Source organism: Podarcis vaucheri (assembly GCF_965113315.1).
Source record: "Podarcis vaucheri genome assembly, chromosome: 16".
Classification (NCBI taxonomy): domain Eukaryota; kingdom Metazoa; phylum Chordata; class Lepidosauria; order Squamata; family Lacertidae; genus Podarcis; species Podarcis vaucheri.
Window position 1 is genome coordinate 36396570 of NC_138754.1, and position 24809 is coordinate 36421378.

Sequence of the window (24809 nt, forward strand, 5' to 3'; positions counted from 1 at the left end):
CAACAACCCTGTGAGTTGAGAGTGGTCCCAGTGAGCTTCACAACTAAGTTCAGCCTCTGTTTCTTTTGGAGGAGAGAGTGTCCCTGTTTTCCAGGGACAGTCCTGGATTTACAGAAGCCATCCTGGTTTGTGATTTGATCCTGGAATGTCCCGTTTTTCCTTGGGACATCCTTGTTACCATCAGAGAAATATTGGAGGGTATTTTATTATTACTAGTTATCCAAGTGATAAGCTGCCTTTCCTGCTGGTACCCAGGACAGCAAACACATCTAGTTATCTCCCGCTTGGACTACTGCTATGCACTCTACGTGAGGCTACCTTTGAAGTTGACCCAGAAACTACAACTAATCCAGAATGTGGCAGCTAGACTGGTGACGGGGAGTGGCCGCCGAGACCATATAGCAATGGTCCTGAAAGACCTACATTAGCTCCCAGTACGTTTCCGAGCACAATTCAAAGTGTTGATGCTGACCTTTAAAGCCCAAAACGGCCTTGGTCCAGTATACCTGAAGGAGCATCTCCACCCCCATCACTCTGCCCAGGCACTGAGGTCCAGCTCCGAGGGCCTTCTGGTGGTTCCCTCACTGTGAGAAAGTGAGGTTACAAGGAACCAGTCAGAGGGCTTTCTTGGTAGTGGCGCCTGTCCTGTGGAATGCCCTCCCATCAGTCAAGGAAATAAACAACTATCTGACTTTTAGAAGACATCTGAAGGCAGCCTTGTTTAGGGAAGTTTTTAATGTTTGGTGTTTTATCATGTTTTTAATATACTGTTGGGAGCCACCCAGAGTGGCTGGGGAATCCCAGCCAGATGGGCGGGGGTATAAATTTATTATTATTATTATTATTATTATTATTATTATTATTATTATTAAAAACAGTTAAAAAATAAAAACCCAACCAGTTACAAATATCTCAACCACTGATCGCAGGGTCATTGGTAACAGGGCCAGTGCAGAGCTTTCAGGGCATATGGTGCCATGGGGCTGCCCCACTTAACCAGCCTAGCAGCTGCATTCCACTTGAGCTGCAGCCTCAAAACCATCTTCAAGGGCAGACCCCACGGGTACTGGGTATTTTGTTATCTTTACACTAACTAGTTTGGTTACTGATGTACAGACTGAACAGATATGTCAGATATGCAGATATGTGCCAGGACATACAAGGGCCTTTGCCTAAGCGAAAGTTCTCTTCCAGCAACGTCCTCCATTTGAAAGGGGAGCCATCCCTTCCACGCATATCTCTTGGGCCAATGGGAACTGTATGTTATGCTGCATCTATGTCAATCACCCTTCCCCAACCCTCCAGATAGCGATGGGGGCAAAATTCTATTCAGTTCTCATTTAAAGGCAAACTTGTGCTTTCCAAAACAGTAACTTCAACTGAATTGCAGCCTCCTTCAGAATTCACACTTCTCCAAATTTTGCGACGTGCTTCTCCAGCAAAGTAATGTGCATAAAAATGCATATGCTTGGGTAAAGCATGCATAAAAATGCATATATTGGTGAAAACAACACACAGAATTGTACAGTCATACCTCGGGTTACAGATGCTTCAGGTTGCGTTTTTTTGGGTTACGGACCCACCAAAACCCGGAAGTACCGGAACGGGTTACTTCTAGGTTTTGGGGGTTGCGCATGCTCAGAAGCGCTAAATTGTGCTTTGCGCATGTGCAGAAGCATCGAATCGCAACCCGCCGTGCGCAGATGCACCTCTGTGGGTTGCGAAGGCTGCGGGTTGCGAACATGCATTATATTATATTATATCAGGGAATATCACTTCGTAAAAATGTGAATATTAGGCAGAATTACAAACAAACCTGTATTTGAACAAAAGTGCTGGAGAATTTTTCATGAGAACTTATTACACACACACACACACACACACACACACACACACACACTCTTGCAAGCTGATGTGGAACTGTGTTTAAAACTGGAAGGATGAAAATTTAAGAGAAACTGAAATTAGTAGATGAACCCTCTGTACTGCAACCTGTTGTGACGTTAACATATATGAGAGAGTGCTGGAGGGGAAATAGTTAAATAGGTTGCACAGACAGGACCCAGGGGGGTGGAGTCAGTGAGTCTATAAAACTAGTTCTGAGGGGAGTTCGTTGGGAACTGTTGGTGGGCAGTTGGTTGGTGGGCAGTTGGTGGGTTGGCTGGTTGGGAAAGGCAGTTGGAGAAGCAGTTGGGAATAGAGCGACAGTTAGGGCAGTGGGTTCTTGAGTGTGGGGAGGTAGAAGAGATAGAGAGAGGAAAATAAGACTAAGAAAATAAAGAGCAACAATGTTTGGAAAGCTGTAAAAGTTTTGTTTATGTCTGAAATAAAATACACTCTTCTTTATTAATTGAAAAGCTGACTGAGACTGAAGTGATTTTACCAGGGAGGACCTGGTTGGTGGCACAGAATTAGTGGTGTACGGGTCAATAGTCCGTGAGATGACCGGGGGCTCCGTATGAATGCCACACATGTTTTTTTTAAATAAATTTTTATTGGTTTTTCACAATTTTTATAGACACAAACATTACACAATACAAACAAACAAACACATAAACAAACATGTATAATTTCGAATCCTTTTTTCTTAAACCTTACTTCCCCGACTTCCCCATACCTCCCCTTTCTGCATCCCAATTTCCAAATTTGTTTCAGCAAATCCTGCCCCTTGGTTTTATCAAATTTTCCCTTATTCTGTTCTTTTACTTAATCTTTTGCCGCTGTAATCCCTTTTTTTCTAAAACCTCAACATTTTAGCATTCCTCGATTTTACAATGTTTCTTAAGATAAATTTTAAATTTCTTCCAGTCTTCATCCGCTGTCTCTTTCCACTGGTCACGGATTCTGCCAGTCATTTCAGCCAGTCTCATATAGTCTATCACCTTCATCTGCCATTCTTCCAGAGTGGGTAGATCTTGTGTCTTCCAATACTTTGCGATGAGTATTCTTGCAGCTGTTGTAGCATACATAAAAAAAAATTCTGTCTTTCTTTGGCACCAATGAATGCCACACATGTTTTGGACCACATTTTCCCTCCCAGACATGGACAGTGTGGGATGATGGGAGTTGTAGCTTGCAACATCTGCAGGCTCCTACTTTGGGGGAGGCTGAACTAATTGAGAGGCTGCCACATAAAAAGCTGAGCCAGCTGCCACAACTGAAGATGGCATGGATCTGTAAATGTCTCGGTTTCCCCCTTCCACCGCTGCCACCTCCTCCTCCATCCTGTGTTCCATTACAGCCTCCGAATCCATCACTTGGATTTGGCAGGTTGATTTGCAACTCAGAGGAGAGTGCAGTGGCAGATATATTTTGATGAGAAAGACACAGCAGCTTGAGCTATACAAAATATTAGAATATCTCCGAAACCCCCCTCAATCAACTTGTGTGTTCTTAATGGGTCTTGCCGCATCTGCTGTTCCGTGGACCGTGAACTCTCAATTTCTCACTGCGAGGAGGTTACCTTATGCCTGGTGCTTTAATAAATGGTGTGGCTCTGGTAAGCAGAGGTGCCCATAAGGCCTTTTGACTGAAATCAGCTATTAGGAGGGAGACTCAATACATTTTGGCACCTGAGGCAAACCACAAAATGGCATCCTGCACCACACTGGGGGAAAGGGGTGAGTGAAGATCTACATCAAGAACTAGAGGGGAATCATAGAATCATAGAGTTGGAAGAGACCACAAGGGCCATCGAGTCCAACCCCCTGCCAAGCAGGAAACACCATCAGAGCACTCCTGACATATGGTTGTCAAGCCTCTGCTTAAAGACCTCCAAAAGAGGAGACTCCACCACACTCCTTGGCAGCAAATTGCACTGTCAAACAGCTCTTACTGTCAGGAAGTTCTTCCTAATGTTTAGGTGGAATCTTCTTTCTTGTAGTTTGGATCCATTGCTCCGTGTCCGCTTCTCTGGAGCAGCAGAAAACAACCTTTCTCCCTCCTCTATGTGACATCCTTTTATATATTTGAACATGGCTATCATATCACCCCTTAACCTCCTCTTCTCCAGGCTAAACATGCCCAGCTCCCTTAGCCGTTCCTCATAAGGCATCGTTTCCAGGCCTTTGACCATTTTGGTTGCCCTCCTCTGGACACGTTCCAGTTTGTCAGTGTCCTTCTTGAACTGTGGTGCCCAGAACTGGACACAGAACTAAATAAACATCTACATTGGGATCTGCTTACCCATGGATCCTGTTGCCCAGGGCAATGGCTTCCCCTTGACTCTTGGGTGGGCCGGCTGTGTTTACTACTACAGTTGGATTAATGTTTGATAATGCTGAACAAGTATAGTTTAATGAATAGAGGAACTCTTTGCTTCAACATCACTTCATTTACTAGTGCAAAGTGCCCCGCATTGCTTGGGAATTCCAGACCCTCCAAGTGCCCCTGTTTTTCAGGGTCTTCCCTGATTTAAAGAAACCATCCCGGTTTCTGATTTGATCCTGGAATGTTCCACTGTTCCTTAGGACATCCCTATTTTCACCAGAGAAATATTGAAATGTATGATAGTAAAGGTAAAGGTACCCCTGCCCGTACGGGCCAGTCTTGACAGACTCTGGGGTTTGTGCGCCCATCTCACATCTATAGGCCGGGGGCCAGCGCTGTCCGGAGACACTTCCGGGTCACGTGGCCAGCGTGACAAAGCTGCATCTGGCGAGCCAGCGCAGCACACGGAACGCCGTTTACCTTCCCGCTGGTAAGCGGTACCTATTTATCTACTTGCACTTAGGGGTGCTTTCGAACTGCTAGGTTGGCAGGCGCTGGGACCGAGCAGCGGGAGCGCACCCCGCCGCGGGGATTCGAACCGCCGACCTTTCGATCGGCAAGCCCTAGGCGCTGAGGCTTTTACCCACAGCGCCACCCGCGTCCCTGAAATGTATGATAGTATGTCTCTATTTTCATAGGAGAAAAGTTGAGGGTGTGGTAGAATGTCCCTATTTTCAATTGAGAAATTTTGGAATGTATGGAGTTATCTGACCCCCTGAAGGCAATCCTGTATAGGGAAAGTTTTTTTATAAAATGTTCAATGTTTTATTATATTTTTATATGTGTTGGAAGCTGCCCAGAGTGGTTGGGACAAACCAGTAAGATGTGTGGGGTTTGTTGTTATTTAGTTGTTTAGTCGTGTCCGACTCTTCGTGACCCCATGGACCAGAGCACGCCAGGCACTCCTGTCTTCCATTGCCTCCCGCAGTTTGGTCAAACTCATGTTGGTAGCTTCGAGAACACTCTCCAACCATCTCGTCCTCTGCTGTCCCCTTCCCCTTGTGCCCTCAATCTTTCCCAGCATCAGGGTCTTTTCCAGGAAGTCTTCTATTCTCATGAGGTGGCCAAAGTATTGGAGCCTCAGCTTCACGATCTGTCCTTCCAGTGCGCACTCAGGGCTGATTTCCTTAAGAATGGATAGGTTTGATCTTTTTGCGGTCCATGGGACTCTCAGGAGTCTCCTCCAGCACCATAATTCGAAAGCATCAATTCTTTGGCGATCAGCTTTCTTTATGGTCCAGCTCTCACTTCCATACATCACTACTGGGAAAACCATGGCTTTAACTATACGGACCTTTGTTGGCAAGGTGATATATTTGCTTTTTAAGATGCTGTCTAGGTTTGTCATTGCTTTTCTCCCAAAAAGCAAGCATCTTTTAATTTCGTGACTGCTGTCACCATCTGCAGTGATCATGGAGCCCAAGAAAGTAAAATCTGTAAAATGAAATCTGTTAAAAAGAAAGTAAAATGTGTGGGGTATAAATAGTAAAATTATCATTATGGAATAGGACGTCTCTATTTTTATTGGAAAAATGTTGGAGGGTATAGAATTCTAAGGTGAGGTGGTGGTGGTTGGGTGGATCATGGTTAAACTTAGGGCAGCTTTGAAAGGCACCCAGTAGATTCCAAACATAGAGAAAAACCTGCTCCAGAAACCATTGTGCAAATTTTGGTTATGATATCTTAAGAAGTGTCCACATGCAATGACAACAGATGGAGGCGAACAAGTTTACAAACTATATCATAGATATAGGCATATAATGATAATAACAACACAATATTTAAAAATGCAAAATGCAACAATTAAAACAGCAAAAATAAATGAAAAGCAATACACTATAACAGAACTTCCCCTGTACATAATAACACAAGATTTCCTCTGAATGCATAAACTGGTAAAAAAATAAAATAACATAAAACGTCTGCTCTGCACATTAAAAAATGGCTACCAGTCCTACTGCAACACCAGTTTTTCCGATAGCCCTGGGAACATTTAATGCTGTATTCATATATGAAACATCAGCCAAGGGGCAAAGTTCAGTTTCTGTCACCCACTGACACGGTCTGTGTGTGCCTCACGCACTCCTGTCATTTTATGTGGGTCAGAATGACAGAAACAGGGGAGTTGTGCCCTCTTTTCCTTTTTCTCAGGTTTAATGGGCGGATGGAGGAGATTAATAAATGTAGCAGAAGCACAATGTCAGGCAAAATGCCGCCCACTGCGAGAGCTAAGCATGGCTGCCCTAGAGCTTTGCATTTGGGCTACACAGCAATAATAATTGTTATTTAAACAAACATGCACAGAATCCTTGCTTGCTTGCAACTACCCAAATTCAGAACTAAGAAAGAAAAAACCTAATCAAAGTTCTCAAGAGATGGGCGAAGGAGGTTGCGGAAAACAAGGTTTCTCTTCAGTCTTTAACTTTAAGATTTATATAATAAAATTGTTTCCATTATTAATATGCCATCTTTTAAACAACCTTTGGGGAAAAGAATGTTCCCAAGACGGTCACAGATAACAAAATGTGTGTGTTTGTGTACTTATTATAGGCATCTGCATAAATTTAACAAATGATGCAAGAAGAAACCTTAAGAAACATTTCTTGAGAAATGTGAAAACTTTTAAAGAATGTTTGAAGCAAGAGCGTTAAACATTCTGTTACTGAATGCTAATGAGGAGAAAATATTGCTAGGTTTTAGTTTAGCTTATGGTAATTTGTTCGGTTTATACATCACTTCTCACGACCAGAATGAGTGATTTACAAATCAGTTAGCTTCTCTTGAAAAGCAAATGTCTGCTTCAGAGGGAACCATTGAAGAAGGAGAGTTAAATTTCTCCTTTCTACACAGCATGGTGACAAATTTGTTCAGGTTTTTCCCGAGGCTGCCTTTTACAGAACAAAAAATGTTGCATCCACACAATTAAAAAGAGTTATCAAATCTTGCTTGACCCTCAGAGAGCATTTAAGCTTTTAATGAGACAAATACATGGAGAAAGGCTTTCAGCCTTAAGAGCTAAATTGAACCTCCAGCTACAGGAGCACTTAGGAGCATGGATTGCCTTGGTTGTGTGCTGCCAAAGGGTATCTTACTGGCAATGGGTGGAAATGGAATAGTAAACCAGTTCAGCCTTAAGTTTTTACATTCTCTCTTCTCCCTGTCTCCTGCCAGTGAGACTCCTGTTCCCTGACAGACAGAGATTCAATAGGAGAGCTTCCCTCATCATTGCATCTAGGGCTGTGCTCAGTGTTTACATGCAGAATTTTGGGAAGAAAAACATGTTTTGGGGAAGGAATGTGAACTGAATGAATCTTTATTTGCGTCAGCCATCAGCCATAGCAATAAAACAACAATACGATATACAAAGAATAGAAATAAAAAGTCAATTGTATAAAATACATTTTAGGGTTTTGAATCAGCAGTCAAATAGTGGATCTTATTCTGATTGCCCCAGCTAAAAATCTTGCAACCTTTGCTGTCACCTGCTCAAGGGGAAGGACTATGTTTGCCTCCTTTGTTGCTGTTCACTTCTTAGTAAGCCTGAAAAAGCCTGAACAAGAGCGGACAAAGGCTACCTGAACTGTGCTCATACCACAGCCTCTGCGTCACGAACATGGTATGGTCTACCAAGGCAAAACACTGTGTCCTGGAGACATCTTGGATGTCAGGTCACTGGTACCAGCTGGACTGGATTATCACCAGGCGATTGCACTGAACTGTGTTAATGCCACACGGAGCTACCACAGCACTGACTGCGACATGGTCACTCCCTGGTGGTGAGCAAAGAGGACCTGTAGCCAATCTAAGGTTCTGCACTTTGGCAGGAAGAACCAGCTGCACCAATATAACATGAGGGACACCTGGTTTGCTGGTAGGGAAAAGGATCTAGGGATCTTAGTGGACCACAAGCTTAAGATGAGTCAACCTGAGAGTGATGCAGCAGCAGCAAAAAATGCTCATGCTATTTTAGGCTGCAACAAGAAAAGTGTCCAGATCAATGGAAGACAATAGCACAATGAAATTCAAAACAGTAACAATTTATTGTGCATTTATTCAAAATCCATTAAAAATATTTATTTTTATTCCATTCACTTCCAGTTCTTTTTTTTTTCTTGACATGTGGAGTGACACAGGGAGTAGATCATATATCCTAAGGAACGGAAAAACCCAAAATTCTGTGAGATCTTTTGAGGCAAAATAATGTCAACAATTTACGGATCTCTCTCTGTCCCCTGCCCTGTCCTGTCTTTTGCAAAAGCAAAGGTGTCAGCCCTGTGCCCAGACAGCAAGACCCTCCCCCAACAGCCTCCCTGAGGTGGAAAGAAGAGCAAGGCATAAGGCACCAGCTGGGCTGCAGGAGTTGCCAGAAGGAGGCCTACAAAATGCCACCCAACCATCTTAGGGACTCCACTCTGCATCTGTGTAGGGTTTACTCGGGAGCCTTTTCTTCCTCTGAAGCCATCCCATGAGGCAGCACAGGCTTAGAATCAACTTCCCTCTACAGCACGTGCACAAACAGCTCCCTCTGGATCTCGTCCGCTCCATCTGCCGGAGCCTGTCTTCTGACGCAGGAGAAAGTCCCTCACTCACCGAGCGTTTGAGACCCATTGGCTCCCCTCCCCTGGTTCCCCGGCCTCTTCTCCCTCTGACTGCTCCTCCTTGTCCCCCCTCCACTCCCTGGGCTCCCTGAGACGTCTTCCCTTCCTGGTTCCTGCTTCCTCCCACCATTCCTCTGTGCCCAACCAGTCCATGACATCGTTCCACCCCTTGGCCTGTGTCCCCACAAGGCTGCTTCCCCCTACCTGATCCGGTCCCACAGCCACTGCTTCCCTTCTGCCCCCATGAAAAGATGGAGAAGGAGGTCTTGCCGGCATCATTCTGTCACCTGCAAGAGGAAAAAGGTAAGCAGGACACCAGGAGTGCCTGCTTCTCTCGCAGATGAAACAGGGCATCTCTAACTACCGATGGACTTTTGAGAAAGTCTTACCTGCTGAGTGCATTTGAATGTTGGCCCCTCTCGGGTGTCCAGTGGAGCCCGAGGTCCGCGCTACCTATAAATCCTCAATGATGATGTCATCTGGATGGAAGAGAATGAGAAGAGAATGCAAATGCAAATGAGATTTTCCCACAGGCCTTTAGTCAAAGGTCGCTGTCTCCAAGGTGTGGCGCTTACCTTCTTTCGGCTTCAGGCGGAAGCAAGCCAGGTCCGGCCGAACTACTGTCATCTGCAGACGAAAGAAAAATCGGGGTCAGATGGGAGCAAGAGAGCACAGAAGCAGCGCCAAGTCAGGAAGGACAGGTCTCCCTCTGTCTTGTTCCAGAGGACCTCCCTGGGCCCTGCAGCCTCCTGGGCTGTCCAATAGCAACCAATGAGCGCCACGAAACAGCACCCTCTAGAACAAAGCACTGAGGGCACAAGGAGAAGGGGACGGCAGAGGAGCAGATGGTTGGACAGTGTTCTCGATGCTACCAACATAAGTTTGACCAAATTGCGGGAGGCAGTGGAAGACAGGTCCATGGGGTCACGAAGAGTCGGACATGACTAAACGACTCAACAACAACAACAACACAACAAAGCACACAGGCACTGCAGCTGCCGACCAGCCACGACCTCTGCTGTACAAGTAGGAATTCCCACTGGGAAAAGGGGAAAGTCAGAACCAGCCATGAAAACCATTCTTGGTCCATTGAAGCTAGTCTTTCAAGTTTCAGTCTAGGCTCTTGTACTACCAAGCCAGCTGTACGCATGTGAAACGTGGACCACTTATAAACGCCCTCTCCAACTCCTTGAAAGATTCCATCAATGGTGTCTCTGAAAAATGTGACACACCCTTGGGGAGGCAGGCAAACTAATACCAGAGTACTGGAAGAAGCAAAGACCACCAGTGTCAGAGCAGTGATTCTTCAACACCAACTTCGTTGGACTGGTCATTGGATTCGGATGCCTGATGATCGTCTTCCAAAGCAACGACTCTATTCCAAACTTAAAAATGGAAGTCGTAATGCTGGTGGCCAACATAAGAGGTTGAAAGACTCTCTCAAGGCCAATCTAAAAACATGTTGTATAAACACCAATGGCTGGGAAACACTGGCCTGCAAGCACTCCAATAAGAGAACAGCTTTTACCAAAGGTGTCATGGGCTTTGAAGACACTTGAACTCAGGACACAAGGGAGAAACATGCTAAGAGGAAGGCACGCTTGGCAAACCCTCACTGTGATCAACTCCCGCCCAGAAAACTATGTCCCCACTGTGGAAGGACATGTGGATCCAGAATTGGCCTTCAGTCACTTACGGACTCGCAGTTAAAACTCACTGTTCATGGAAGTCAATCTTACTCAGCTATAAGTGATAGTAAAAGGAGGAGGAGGAGGAGGAGGAGAAGAGTGCCAAGGAGTGTGGTGGAGTCTCCTACTTTGGAGGTCTTTAAGCAGAGGCTTGACAACCATATGTCAGGAGTGCTCTGATGGTGTTTCCTGCTTGGCAGGGGGTTGGACTCGATGGCCCTTGTGGTCTCTTCCAACTCTATGATTCTATGATTCTAAGAGGAAAAAGAAGAAGATAATATCTGATCGTAGCACTCGCCTACTCTTGTAGCGGGAAAACCTCCAAATATTCATATAAAAGCAATCCAACACCGGATTGACACCTTTCCAATGCTGTTCTGCTCAGAAGGAAGATGGCTACCAGAGGAGGCACTTGGGACATGGCTAGGGGCAGCCATCATCCCTGAAGCATGAGACCACGTACACAGCAACCCTTCTGCCGGGGTGATCATCACTGCCCTCCTGGTCTCTGAGTGCCAGACAGGTAGCCATCTCAAGGACCAGAGTGGATCCAACCTATCGTACATGGATTGGGGACTTGGCCAGTACAATAGGGGGTCCTCAACTTGGCTGGGAAACAGGACCATGTATATATTTTTCTTTGTTTCACTGAATGGGTGTAAGGTGGAGGTCAAGGGAGGGACAGGGACAAACCTGATACTCAGGTGTCCGCCAGAAAAACCTCCCAGTTTGTGACACCCCCCCCCCCCGGAGATGAAGAGAAGGGGATGCTACTTACAGTCTGCTCATGTCGTCCACAAAAACCCTAACTATTCCTCTATCTAAAAAATAAAAATATATACAGAATATGCACAGGTGTGCACAAAAAACAACAAAAAATTAAAACGAACAAAAAATAAAATAAAATAAATAAAAGTGTTAAAATAAAAGAATAAAAGAAAATCAAAATAAATAAAATAAAATAAAATAAATCAAATAAAAGTAATAAATGAAATCAAAATAAGAAAAGAAAAAAGAACAAATCGCTAATCCTCTAACTGCCACCACCAACTGCCGCCACCACCTCTCTCCACTAAGTTCTCCTCACTAACCCACAATGGCCGCCTGCAAGTCAGTGGCTTTTAAAGGAGAAACAAGAGATGTCACAAAGGAGGGCGGGTCCTTGTCACTGTGGCAACCCCCCCACCAGGACCTGGGCCCACATGGCCCTTCCTAAGTGGTGATGTTCCTCTGTCAGAACTCGGAGGCACCTGCTGTTCCGCCTGCAGAATGCTCAATCCCAAAAGTAATAAATGAAATCAAAATTAAAATAAGAAAACGAAAAAAAGAACAAATCACTAATCCTCCTCTAACTCGCTACCAACTGCCACCACCAACTGCCGCCACCACCTCTCTCCACTAAGTTCTCCTCACTAACCCACAATGGCCGCCTGCAAGTCAGTGGCTTTTAAAGGAGAAGCAAGAGATGTCACAAAGGAGGGCGGGTCCTTGTCACTGTGGCAACCCCCCCCCCCACCAGGACCTGGGCCCACCTGGCCCTTCCTAAGTGGTGATGCTCCTCTGTCAGAACTCGGAGGCACCTGCTGTTCCGCCTGCAGAATGCTCTGATCCCAAACTCTCTAGCCCTACGACTGGCTCTGCCACGATAAATCCGTTTGTTTCTAAGGTGCTTGGTGGCTCTCTTTTTCTACATTTGCTGCGGGGGGCTTAATCATATCACTACCCTTCTGCACTCTGTGGATTAAGCAGGACATGGATTTGCAAGCATTTGTAACTTCTGCCACATAATTTTCAGGTGGAACTCAAATCGGGAGAGAAAAGGGTAAATGCAGCCTGCTCTTTCCATGTGGGGGGCACATTTCGTGGTGCATGCAAGTTTAATGGTGGGCCATAACATTAAAGGCAGGCGCGTTGGGAACCTGTCCGGCCTAAGTGGGGAAAGGAACCATCAAATTCGCTCATAAAACCTCTCTGGCATGGGAGCACAGGAATTCCAGAGCCATGGGCACATGAATGCTCCACAGTCTGTTGTTTTTCTGCGGAATTCACATTTGGAAATATGCCCAGTCGCAAAGAGCACATACCTGCTTCTTTCCAAAGGAGTGCTAAAATCAATTAACAAGTCCTCAAAGAGGCAGGCCTGTTTCAGTCCCCACCTCAGATAGTCTCAAAGGGCAAGGAAGCCAGTGCAAATTTATCAGCAATTTCAGCAGAAGTTGTGTCTCAGGAGTGCAGCGGCTAACTTTTGGCTGACCAAAATTCTGGCACCTTGGCTGAGTGTCCTGGAGCATGCACAGAAATCCTTAACCTCCAAGGGGGAAATGTAGCATTTCAAAGACCGCAGGGCAAATGTGCTCCTGAGCATATGCAGAATGCTTTTCCTCTGGTGAGGTGCAGGGAACCTTTGGCCACCCCAGCTCTTGCTAGACTGCAAGTAGACTCCTGTCAACTCCAGCAAGCAGGAGTTCAGCAACATCTGGAGGGCCAGAGGTTCCCCACACCTGAGCTAGAGACTGTCCAGGTATCTGTGGATTCTGGAGTCCCAGAATTCACCTTAGGTATTTCCCCCCCCCTTCATGGATCACTGCCTTGCCGTGGCGAAGGGGCTTGAATAACTCAGAGAAGCTATGAGCTATGCCGTGCAGGGCCACCCAGGATGGACAGGTCATAGTGGAGAGTTTTGACCAAACGTGATCCACCTGGAGCAGGAACCGACAAGCCACTCCAGTATCCCTGCCAAGAAAACTCCATGGACAAAGACAACAGGCATATAAAAGTTATGACGCTGGAAGATGAGCCCCTCATGTCAGAAGGCGTCCAACATGCTACTGAGGAAGAGCAGAGGACAAGTACAAGTAGATTCAGTGCTGATGAAGTGGCTGGGCCAAAGCTGAAAGGACGCTCAGTTGTGGATATGCCTGGAAGCAAAAGGAAAGTCCAATGCTGTAAAGAAAAATATTGCATAGGAACCTGAAATGTAAGAACCATGAACCTTGGTAAGTTGGATGTGGTAAAAATTGAACATTTTAGTGAACTAAAATGGACGGGAATGGGCGAATTCAGTTTGGGTGACCATCACCTCTACTACTGTGGGCAAGAAACCAGTAAAAGAAATGGAGTGGCCCTCATAGTCAACAAAAGAGTGGCGAAAGCTGTACTGGGATGTAATCTCAAAAATGATAGAATGATCTTGATACGAATCCAAGGCAGACCTTTTAACATCACAGTAATCCAAGTTTATGCACCAACCACTGGTGCTGAAGAAACTGAAATTGACCAATTCTATGAAGACTTACAACACCTTATAGAAATGACACCAAAGAAGGATGTTCTTCTCATTATAGGGGATTGGAATGCTAAAGTAGGGAGTCAAGAGATAAAAGGAACAACTGGCAAGTTTGGCCTTGGAGTTCAAAATGAAACAGGGCAAAGGCTAATAGAGTTCTGCCAAGAGAACAAGCTGGTCATCACAAACACTCTTTTCCAACAACACAAGAGACGACTCTACACATGGACATCACCAGATGGGCAGCATCAAAATCAGATTGATTATATTCTCTGCAGCCAAAGATGGAGAAGCTCTATACAGTCAGCAAAAACAAGACCTGGAGCTGACTGTGGCTCAGATCATCAGCTTCTTTTAGCAAAATTCAAGCTTAAACTGAAGAAAGTAGGAAAAACCACTGGGCCGGTAAGATACAATCTAAGTCAAATTTATGAATACACAGTGAGGAACAGGTTTAAGGATTTAGATTTGGTGGACAGAGTGCTTGAAGAACTATGGATGGAGGCTCGTAACATTATACAAGAGGCAGCAACTAAAACCATCCCAATGAAAAGGAAATGCAAGAAAGCAAAGTGGCTGTCCAACGAGGCCTTACAAATAGCGGGGGAGAGATGACAAGCAAAATGTGAGGGAGATAGTGAAAGATACAGGAAATTGAATGCAGATTTCCAAAAAATAGCAAGGAGAGACAAGAAGGCCTTCTTAAACGAGCAATGCAAAGAAATAGAGGAAAACAATAGAATGGGAAAAACCAGAGATATGTTCAAGAAAATTGGAGATATGAAAGGAACACTTCGTACAAAGATTTCCATAAAAAAAGACAAAAGTGGAAAGAACCTAACAGAAGCAGAAGACATCAAGAAGAGGTGGCAAGAATACACAGAGGAACTATACCAGAAAGAAATGGATGTCTCGTACACCCCCAGGTAGTGTGGCTGCTGACCTTGAGCCAGACATCCTGGAGAGTGAAGTCAAATGGGCCTTAGAAAGCACTGCTAATAACAAGGCCAGTGGAAGTGATGATATTCCAGCTGAACTATTTAAAATTTTAAAGGATGCTGTTAAGGTGCTACACTCAATATGCCAGCAAATTTGGAAAACGCAGCAGTGGCCAGTGGCTCTGGTCCATGGGGTCACGAAGAGCCGGACACGACTAAATGACCAAACAACAAAATATTTTTCCATGGATGTTAGTGACTTCACCTGCCTGATGCTGCATAGGGGGTGACCTAGGATGAGATGGCTGGCAGGAACTCATGCTATGGCCTGGCTGACTTGCTTGCACAGTAAACGGGAGACGAGTACTCAGTGTGTAATCTGATCACAGTGAAGAACGGTCACAAATTCCCCAAATCTCTTGCTAAGCAGCAAAACTCTGTATTGCTGCGTCTGCCTGCTGGCATTCGCAGCAGAAAGCCATTCATACTTCTGCCTCTGTTCTGGTCTCTGAATGGAATCATGGTTCGTATCCCACTACTGACACCAGTGTCTGTTGACCCTCAGTTGTGGATTCCCGATTTTGGCAGGAATGGCTAACTTAGCAGCATTTTAAGCAGCTCTTGTAAAGTTGGAAAGGACCACAAGGGTCATCTAGTCCAACCCTCTGAAATGCAGGAATCCTTTTGCCCAACATGGCACGGCTTCCATCCTGGGATTAAGAGTCTCATGCTCTACAAACTGAGGTGTATGTTCTGGTTTAAAATAAAAATAAATTCAGCTGACCTTAAGAAAGACCCTCAGCTGTGGATTGTTGGTTGACACTGCAGGGGTGTGTGTGAGAGACAGTAGAGATCCTCCAAGTGTCTCTACTTTCCAGGCACACTCCCGGATTTACAGAAGCCAATCTGGTTTCTGATTTGATCCCGGAAAGTCCCGCTTTTCCTTAGGATGCCCCTATTTTCATTGGAGAAATGTTGGAGGGTGTGGTATGATGTCCCTGTTTTGATCAAAGAAACGTGAAGGCATGGAGTCGTGTGATCCTGGAGCCAAGAAAGATCAAGTAACTATGCAACCTTTAGAAGGCAGCTGAAGGCAGCCCTGTATAGGGAAGTGCGTAATGTTGTCTTATGTTTTTATGTATGTTGGAAGCCACCCAGAGTGGCTCCGGCAGCCTTAGTCAGATGGGTGGGGTATAAATAAAATAATGATCATTATCATTATCTTATTATATCATTAATATTATGTTATTGTTATAAGAATTTTAAGGTCTTACATATATAAAATAAATATTTATAAATGTACCAAGCACACACACACACACACACACACACACACACACACCACATGTCTAAAGCCCACAGAAAAAGTCCTGAAACCATTTTGTCCCTTCCAAATTTACCTCAAATGTTGTCTCCCCATTGTCTCTTTGCGCACAAATCCTGTCTTTAGGGCACATTTAAGATATGAATATGGTGAGCCTGTGACCAGTATTCAGGAATTAAGTAGTTATCATCACAAAAGAATAGCCAGGCTCTCCAGGTAAACCCACCCACAGGTTTCCTGCTGGCTCCCTCTCTGATGTATGCACGATGTATTGGGGGTGGTCTTGGGCTACACCCCTTCTGTGATGTATGTATAGGGGTGGTCTTGAGCTCTAGGGCAGGGAATTTCAACAGTTTGTATAAGAGTTTGCCCACCATTGTTCTCGGTTCCTCCCCCTCCTGTGTGTGGGGGGAGCACCCTGTTGCAACCGCTTTAAGAAAGATCAGGCTTACGAGCTGCTTTGCTTCTCAGTACAGTGGTACCTCGGGTTAAGTACATAATTCATTCCGGAGGTCCATTCTTAACCTGAAACTGTTCTTAACCTGAAGACCACTTTAGCTAATGGGGCCTCCTACTGCCGCTGCATGATTTCTGTTCTCTGCCGCACGGTTTCTGTTCTCATCCTGAAGCAAAGTTCTTAACCGAAGGTACTATTTCTGGGTTAGGGGACTCTGTAACCTGAAGCGTATGTAACCCGAGGTACCACTGTATTCTCTGCTTGGCCTCTGTTATTTTCTCCTACCGATAGAGAACCTACTAAAGGACTCTAGATGGGCTCTTGGGTACCCCATAAGGGAAAAGGAGCAGTTTTTTTCTTATAACAGTGGCCTATCATGTTGCAAACACTTTTGCCCCTTTCAAGTCCCGTCCCCTCCCCCAAATGTAAGGGGTTTAAGGGTTTGATGAGCTAGTCTAATACAGCTTCTTAAGGGTCTGTTTGAGTTCCTGGGTGTGTAGTCAGAAGTTGAAGCAGTTTTGAGGAGACCTGGTATGTTTACACAGGCAGGGTTGAACTGGGGCAGCGGAGGTGCTATCTTGATCTTTCTGATTTTCTTTCTTACCCCCCTGTTTTGTGTGGAGAAGGATTTACATAACACCTTTCACCTTGTGGCTGCAGAGCTTGCCTGTAAATATTTAAGCGATGGCTCAGCTTTCAGCCTGACTATACCAATGACAGAGATCAAACATTTTCTGACCTTTTGTTAATCTTCTCCGTGAAACCAGAGGATGCCCTCAGTCTCCTTTTAGTGCTTGGAGAAAGAAGGTGGCATATTTGGGGAAGGAGGAGGGCAGCCTTTCCTGCACTGGCTGCCATAATAATAATAATAATAATAATAATAATAATAATAATAATAATAATTTATTTGTACCCCGCCCATCTGGCTGGGTTTCCCCAGCCACTCTGGGCGGCTTCCAACAAAGATGAAAAATACACTAAAATGTCACATATTAAAAACTTCCCTGAACAGGGCTGCCTTAAGATGTCTTCTGAATGTCAGGTAATTATTTATCTCTTTGACATCTGATGGGAGGGCGTTCCACAGGGCGGGCGCCACTACTGAGAAGACCCTCTGCCTGGTTCCCTGTAACTTGGCCCCTTGCAGTGAGGGAACCGCCAGAAGGCCCTCGGAGCTGGACCTCAGTGTCCGGGCAGAACGATGGGGGTGGAGACGCTCCTTCAGGTATACAGGACCGAGGCCGTTTAGGGCTTTAAAGGTCAGCACCAACACTTTGAATTGTGCTCGGAAACGTACTGGGAGCCAATGTAGGTCTTTCAAGACCGGTGTTATATGGTCTCGGCAGCCACTCCCAGTCACCAGTCTAGCTGCCGCATTCTGGATTAGTTGTAGTTTCCGGGTCACCTTCAAAGGTAGCCACACATAGAGCGCATTGCAGTAGTACAAGCGGGAGATAACCAGAGCATGTACCACTCTGGCGTGACAGTCCGCAGGCAGATAGGGTCTCAGCCTACGTACCAGATGGAGCTGGTAAACAGCTGCCCTGGACACAGATTTGACCTGTGCCTCCATGGACAGCTGTGAGTCCAAAATGACTCCCAGGCTGCGCACCTGGTCCTTCAGGGGCACAGTTACCCCATTCAGGACCAGGGAATCCTCCACACCTGCTCGCCTCCTGTCCCCCCCAAAACAGTACTTCTGTCTTGTCAGGATTCAACCTCAATCTGTTAGCCGCCATCCATCCTCCAACCACCTCCAGACACTCACACAGGACCTTCACCGCCTTCACTGGTTCTGATTTAAAAGAGAGGTAGAGCTGGGTATCATCCGCATACTGACACACAAACAAAATGCAGAGGAAGCAATAGTCACATTCCTGTACCAATAAATATAAAGGATTTGTCAAATGGTGTAGCTAGTTTGGAATGCCATAACCCAGGGGTAGGCAACCTAAGGCCTGGGGGCCGGATGCGGCCCAATCGCCTTCTCAATCCAGCCCACGGACGGTCTGGAAATCAGCATGTTTTACATGAGTAGAATGCATAGCTGTCAACTTACAGATTTGAAAATAAGGGACCAGCAGCCTCGAAAATAAGGGACCAGCAGCCCAAATAAGGGATTTTGCTGTTGTAAAGAGTTACATACATTGGTAGGATTGACAGATGCTGTCAATCCGGCATGAGTGGTTGTAGCGCCGTGGCGGCCGCTGAAGCACCGCCCTTCTGCATCCCTCCCCATCCCCTCCTCTTCCTCCTCCCTCAGGCTGCCTCCTCAGCTGCCACATCCGCTGCCACCTCCGGGCTCGCGGGTGGCATGGGCGAGAGTCTCTCTCCCTCCCCCCCCCTCTCTTGGGCGGGGAAGGGCCGATGGAACTCCTCGTGCCAGGACGACGGCACCAGCGCTCACTCTCTTTCGCGGCGGAGGACCCCAAGCCGCTGCTTCCCTCCCAAGCCGGGCGAGCATGAAACCCGGGAAATTTAAGGGACATCATCAATAAGGGACAGCAGTGGGACATGGCGCTGGGATAAGGGAGTTTCCCGCCAAATAAGGGACGGTTGACAGCTATGGTAGAATGTGTCCTTTTATTTAAAATGCATCTCTGGGTTATGTGTGGGGCATAGGAATTTGTTCATTATTTTTTTCCAAAATATAGTCCGGCCCACCGCATGGTCTAAGGGACGGTGGACTGGCCCATGGCTGAAAAAGGTTGCTGACCCCTGCCATAACCTCATTTTGTTTTTTGGTTTTTTGCCCTTAGAGTAGGAGTGGGGGTTTTATTTTCAGACTGAGCCCCTTCCAAGGCAACCTTCCAAGGACCATGTGACCGTACCCTCCAACATTCTGCTGATCAAAATTGGGGTGCTCCTTTTTTGGTCCTGAGCTCTGGCGCGAGCTGGTTGATTCGCACCAGACCAACAGACCAAAAAACATTCCGGGATGCGATGAGAAGCCGGGATGGCTTCTGTCATTGCGCGATGTTCCGCTTAAATCAAGATGGTTGAGGGGTATGTCTGACATCAGCCCCAGAGGCAAAAGTAGCTGGAGCAACCAATGTACAAGGATGTAGGAAGGGGGGTGCGGACCTCGCCAGGTGCCACCCTGCCGGGGGTGTGTGACAAAATGGCCAGCGGCACTCATTGCGGGGCCTGCAGCGCGCACAAGCCATGCTTCTCAGCGCCCACCGGCTCTGCGCTGTCCGGCTGGCTGCCTCCCCCCCCCATCTGTAAGCCAATTGAGACCCCATGGTGGGGTCTCACGTGCTGACCCTATGGGCGGTTCGCCCCGCCCGCCCCAGATCCCCAAGAGCCTTCCTCTGCCGTTGCCAATGTAAATTTTACATTTGTAGCGTAGGCTAATTTTTCCACACATGCTCACACCTCTCTCTATCCTCCATCCTGATGAGGAAGAAGCATTACGTATCAGAGTTTGAGAACAATGCAGCCTGACTCCCCTGCTCAGCGCCCGAGGGCCCCAGTCCTGCCACTCACCACCGGGCCTAGGGCAGGGCCTGACGGGTTCCATAAGGGAATGCTGCCACTGCTGCTGCTTAGCAGAGAGGGCTCCATTTTTGTTTTTGTTCTTTAAATTGCTGCTATTTTTTACCTATGTCATTTTAAACTGTGATATGAATGCTGTATTCTTAGTTTTAGATTTTGATTTATGTGGAAATTGATTTCCATTTGGTTGTGTATTTTTTTTTGGATGTGGTTTATTTATTGTTTATGACTTTTGTAACGGTGTGAATCTTGTCATGTTGTAAGCAGCCTTGAGCGTTGTTTTTAACTGTGGGAAGGCAGCATGCAAATTAAATGATGGTGATGATGAGGATGAGGATGCGGTGTTTCTGTCCCCCCCCCAAATATATTTATTAAAGTTTTTAAAATATAACAATGAAAATAAAAAATAAAAAGAAACAAAATACAACATAAAAACAGTTAAAAAACAGATAATTTTCCATAACATATCTTCCTTACGCTTATTTCCCCAGACCTCCTCATACCTCCCTTCTTTGTATTCCACTTCAATTTGTTAGTTCAGCAAATCCTTACCATTAAGCTTTTACCTATTTAGCATTACAGCTGGAAACCCCTTAGTTTCTATCCAACATCCTTCTAACATTCATTAATTTTACAATATTTCTGTAAATAGTCTTTAAATTTCTTCCAGTCTTCTTTCACCAACTCTTCTCCCTGATCTCGGATTCTGCCAGTCATTTCCGCCAATTCCATGTAGTCCATCACCTTCATCTGCCATTCTTCCAGAGTGGGTAAATCTTGTGTCTTCCAATACTTTGCAATGAGTATTCTTGCTGCTGTTCTAGCATACATAAAAAAAGTTCTGTCCTTCTTTGGCACCAATTGGCCGACAATGCTTCAGGAAGGTATATTTAAATACCTTTTTCAGTTCATTATATATCATTTCCCAGAAAGCCTTGATCTTTGGGCATGTCCACCAAAGGTGAAAGAATGTACCTTCCATTTCTTTACATTTCCAACATTTGTTATTGGGCAAATGATAGATTTTTGCAAGCTTGACTGGGGTCATGTACCACCTGTATATCATTTTCATAATATTCTCTCTTAAGGCATTACATGCCGTAAACTTCATACCTGTGGTCCATAACTGTTCCCAGTCAGCAAACATAATATTATGTCCAACATCTTGTGCCCATTTAATCATAGCAGATTTCACCGTTTCATCCTGAGTATTCCATTTCAACAGCAAGTTATACATTCTTGACAGATTCTTAGTTTTGGGTTCTAACAGTTTTGTTTCTAATTTTGACTTTTCCACCTGGAAGCCGATTTTCTTGTCCAAATTATATGCCTCCATTATCTGATAATAATGAAGCCAATCTCTCACTTTGTTTTTTAATTTTTCGAAACTCTGCAATTTCAATTTGTCTCCTTCTTGTTCCAAAATTTCCCAATATGTCGGCCATTTGACCTCCATATTGAGCCTTTTCTGAGCTTTTGCTTCCATTGGTGACAACCACCTTGGGGTTTTATTTTCCAGTAAGTCTTTATATCTTACCCAGACATTAAACAATGCGGTGTTTCTGAACCTCCCTCCACCGCGGACCACTTTAAAATTGCTGGTGGTCTCAGAGGACCACTTAATAAACTCCCATCCACGCAGCAGTGGCATTATCATCAAAACCAACAGTGTATTATGGAAATAATGGGCCTTAGGCCCAGGCTTGGCCTTGCTGTTGTTATTTGAGAAGCAGATTAAGATATGTTACTCAAGCCATTAATAATTTCCTGTTAGCAGCCCACATGGAGATCACATTCTTATGGATAAAAGATTGTTAACTATGCAAAACTAGTATGAGAGAGTTTGGAAGGTTTTGCTTGTAGACAAGCATAACATTGCAGAATAGTCAAAGGCAACAATAACCAGAGATGAATTTCATGATGACTGTTCTCCCTTCATGACTTTTACTAATGCCTCACCAGAAGAACCTGGATCAAAGGTGTTCAACTGATGGGCCTGATCCAAGGTGGGCCAAAACTGCCACCATGCAAATATATGTTAAAAGATTAAGAACTGGGTCCCCAAATGCAAGTTTGGATGAAAGGTGGTTCCTGGGTCTGAAAATCATAGAATCATAGAATCATAGAATCATAGAGTTGGAAGAGACCACAAGGGCCATCGAGTCCAACCCCCTGCCAAGCAGGAAACACCATCAGAGCACTCCTGACATATGGTTGTCAAGCCTCTGCTTAAAGACCTCCAAAGTAGGAGACTCCACCACACTCCTTGGCAGCAAATTCCACTGTCGAACAGCTCTTACTGTCAGGAAGTTCTTCCTAATGTTTAGGTGGAATCTTCTTTCTTGTAGTTTGGATCCATTGCTCCGTGTCCGCTTCTCTGGAGCAGCAGAAAACAACCTTTCTCCCTCCTCTATGTGACATCCTTTTATATATTTGAACATGGCTATCGTATCACCCCTTAACCTCCTCTTCTCCAGGCTAAACATGCCCAGCTCCCTTAGCCGTTCCTCATAAGGCATCGTTTCCAGGCCTTTGACCATTTTGGTTGCCCTCCTCTGGACACGTTCCAGTTTGTCAGTGTCCTTCTTGAACTGTGGTGCCCAGAACTGGACACAGTACTCCAGGTGAGGTCTGACCAGAGCAGAAGACAGTGGCATTATTACTTCCCTTGATCTAGATGCTATACTCCTATTGATGAAAAGGTTGAAGACACCTGACCTAGACCAACTGTTCATTTTCCTTTTTGAGAGGTATGCTACCCTGGACTTTATTGCAGATTTCTTTATTCACATATCATACAACCGACTCCCTCCAAGGTTTAAAAAAGGTGGTGGTTAACATTGCAAGTCTGCTGCTGCAATCAATCTTGTATGTCTGGCATTTATAGAATATAATATATTCTTTCCGATGTGCGTAATGAGGATGCAATATTCACCTGTGCATTTTCTCTCTCTTGACCTTTGGAATGTTTTGATTGGTTTGTATTGGTTTATTGACTTTGTCTGTATTAAAAAAGTTAATAATAATAATAATAATAATAATAATAATGTTCCAACAAAATATTAAGAAAACCATGGGTGCTTTAACTGGAACATTTTTAGCATGTGTGGAGATCTGTAGACTGAGCTACTGCTGCCTTATGAAAAATCTCCAAGCCGAAGCCTGCTTGACAAACCCAACCTTTATCAAAGTGGTCTCAGCAAGAAAAAGTAAATCAAATAGTTGGTCCAAGTACAGATATTATTAATTGTTTCACAGCCCTTTTCGCCAACCAGGGGCAAACAAAGGCATTGTGACACCTGGGGCGGCAAACAGCCATGTACGGTGCATGTTCGGTGTTGCTACTTATGGCGCATGCACCGTACGTAGCAGTTTGCCGGTAGCGCTGCTCCAGCACCATATGGATCCTCTGCTTGTGGCTGCAACCGCGAACAAAGGATCCTCCATTCGCGGCTGTAGTGGCGATGGAGGGATCCCATTGCCATCCATATGGTGCTCGAGTGCTGCTGCCGTCAAACCGCTATGTACAGCGCATGTGTGGTGTCATTACGTACAGTGCATGCGTGTAACACCGCACATGTGCTGTACATAGCAGTTTGCCGCTGGCACTGGGATCCTCTGCTTGCGGCTGTAGCCGCGAACGGAGGATCCTCCACAGGCAACTGTGGTGCTGCGATGGCTTCTCACGCCACAGTGAGCCCCCACGGGGTGCCTTCTTGTCACCCCCCCCCAGACATGGCACCCAGGGCACACTGCCCCTACCCCCCCCCCCCCGTTGTGACACCACTGTTGCCAACCACAGTTTGAGAACTTCTAACCCCAGTGCAATGGTTTGGTACACGTGGATGTGCATTGTCTCATGATGGTGCCCCATGGTTACCAAAGGAGCTTAATCTTGTTTTTCTAGTAGGGGGAAAGAAGCTTTGGTAAATAGGAAGGGGTTGCTGAACTCCTATCTCTGTAAGTGGCCTGTGTTCTGTAGGTAAGGACAGCCAGGTCCCCCAATTTCTTCACAGCTGACGAAGCTTTGAACTAGCCCAAAGTCACCCATTAAGCGTCATGGGTGGTGAGATGGTGGTTGAACCTTGGCCTCCCAGGTCCAACTCTAACCACTACACCTCACTCTTTCTGCCTCTCTGACTTTCTCTGGAGATGCAGCAGCTGGTGTCCAATCTACACGTTAGTCTGAGAGGTGAACATCAGGTTGATTTGTATGAGAATCTTCAGAGACCCCCCCTGTACTCTTTCTATCTGTCTCCGCTAAGACAGAAGCTGTATTTTGATATATCCAGGATGGAACTCACACAGGTCAGAAGGCAGCAACAGCAGAATCCTATTATTTTCAAGCACACTCCACCGCTGTCATTATTTATTGCGCAGGGCAAGTTTACTCCTTCTTGTTGTTTTTGCAATGGGAAATGAAAGCCCCCCATGGAAAATGTATATATCAGAGACCTTTCTGTGGAGTGGGTGAAGAAGAGTTCAGTCAATTCTGCTCTCAAAGCTTCCTTGTTTTGGGGAATTGTTATTCTACCGCTGTATGGCGAGTCTCCTTTGAAGTCAGGGGGAATGTACCATTGAACCTTCGCTGAAGGAATTGCTGGTTTATTTGCTTGAAAGGAACTCTGGGATGGATGGTGGGGGCTACGAAAAGTATTGGGGCGCGAGTCATGTTTCTGCCTTGTAGCGGAGTTGCTCTGCAGTAGCTTCAGGAAAGTTGTAAGGGAGCTCTTTGACCAAAATGTGATTTT

General features: G+C 45.5%; 1 long non-coding RNA gene across 1 annotated transcript; it reads right to left on the reverse strand.

Annotated features, from left to right (window-relative positions):
• Positions 1-8290: 8290 nt before the first annotated feature.
• Positions 8291-9573, reverse strand: LOC309521565. Its single transcript, XR_014214717.1, has 4 exons — positions 9443-9573; positions 9257-9346; positions 9072-9154; positions 8291-8419 (listed from the first exon to the last, which is right to left on the reverse strand). It is a non-coding gene; the product is annotated as an uncharacterized lncRNA (long non-coding RNA).
• Between the last annotated feature and the right edge of the window lie 15236 nt (positions 9574-24809).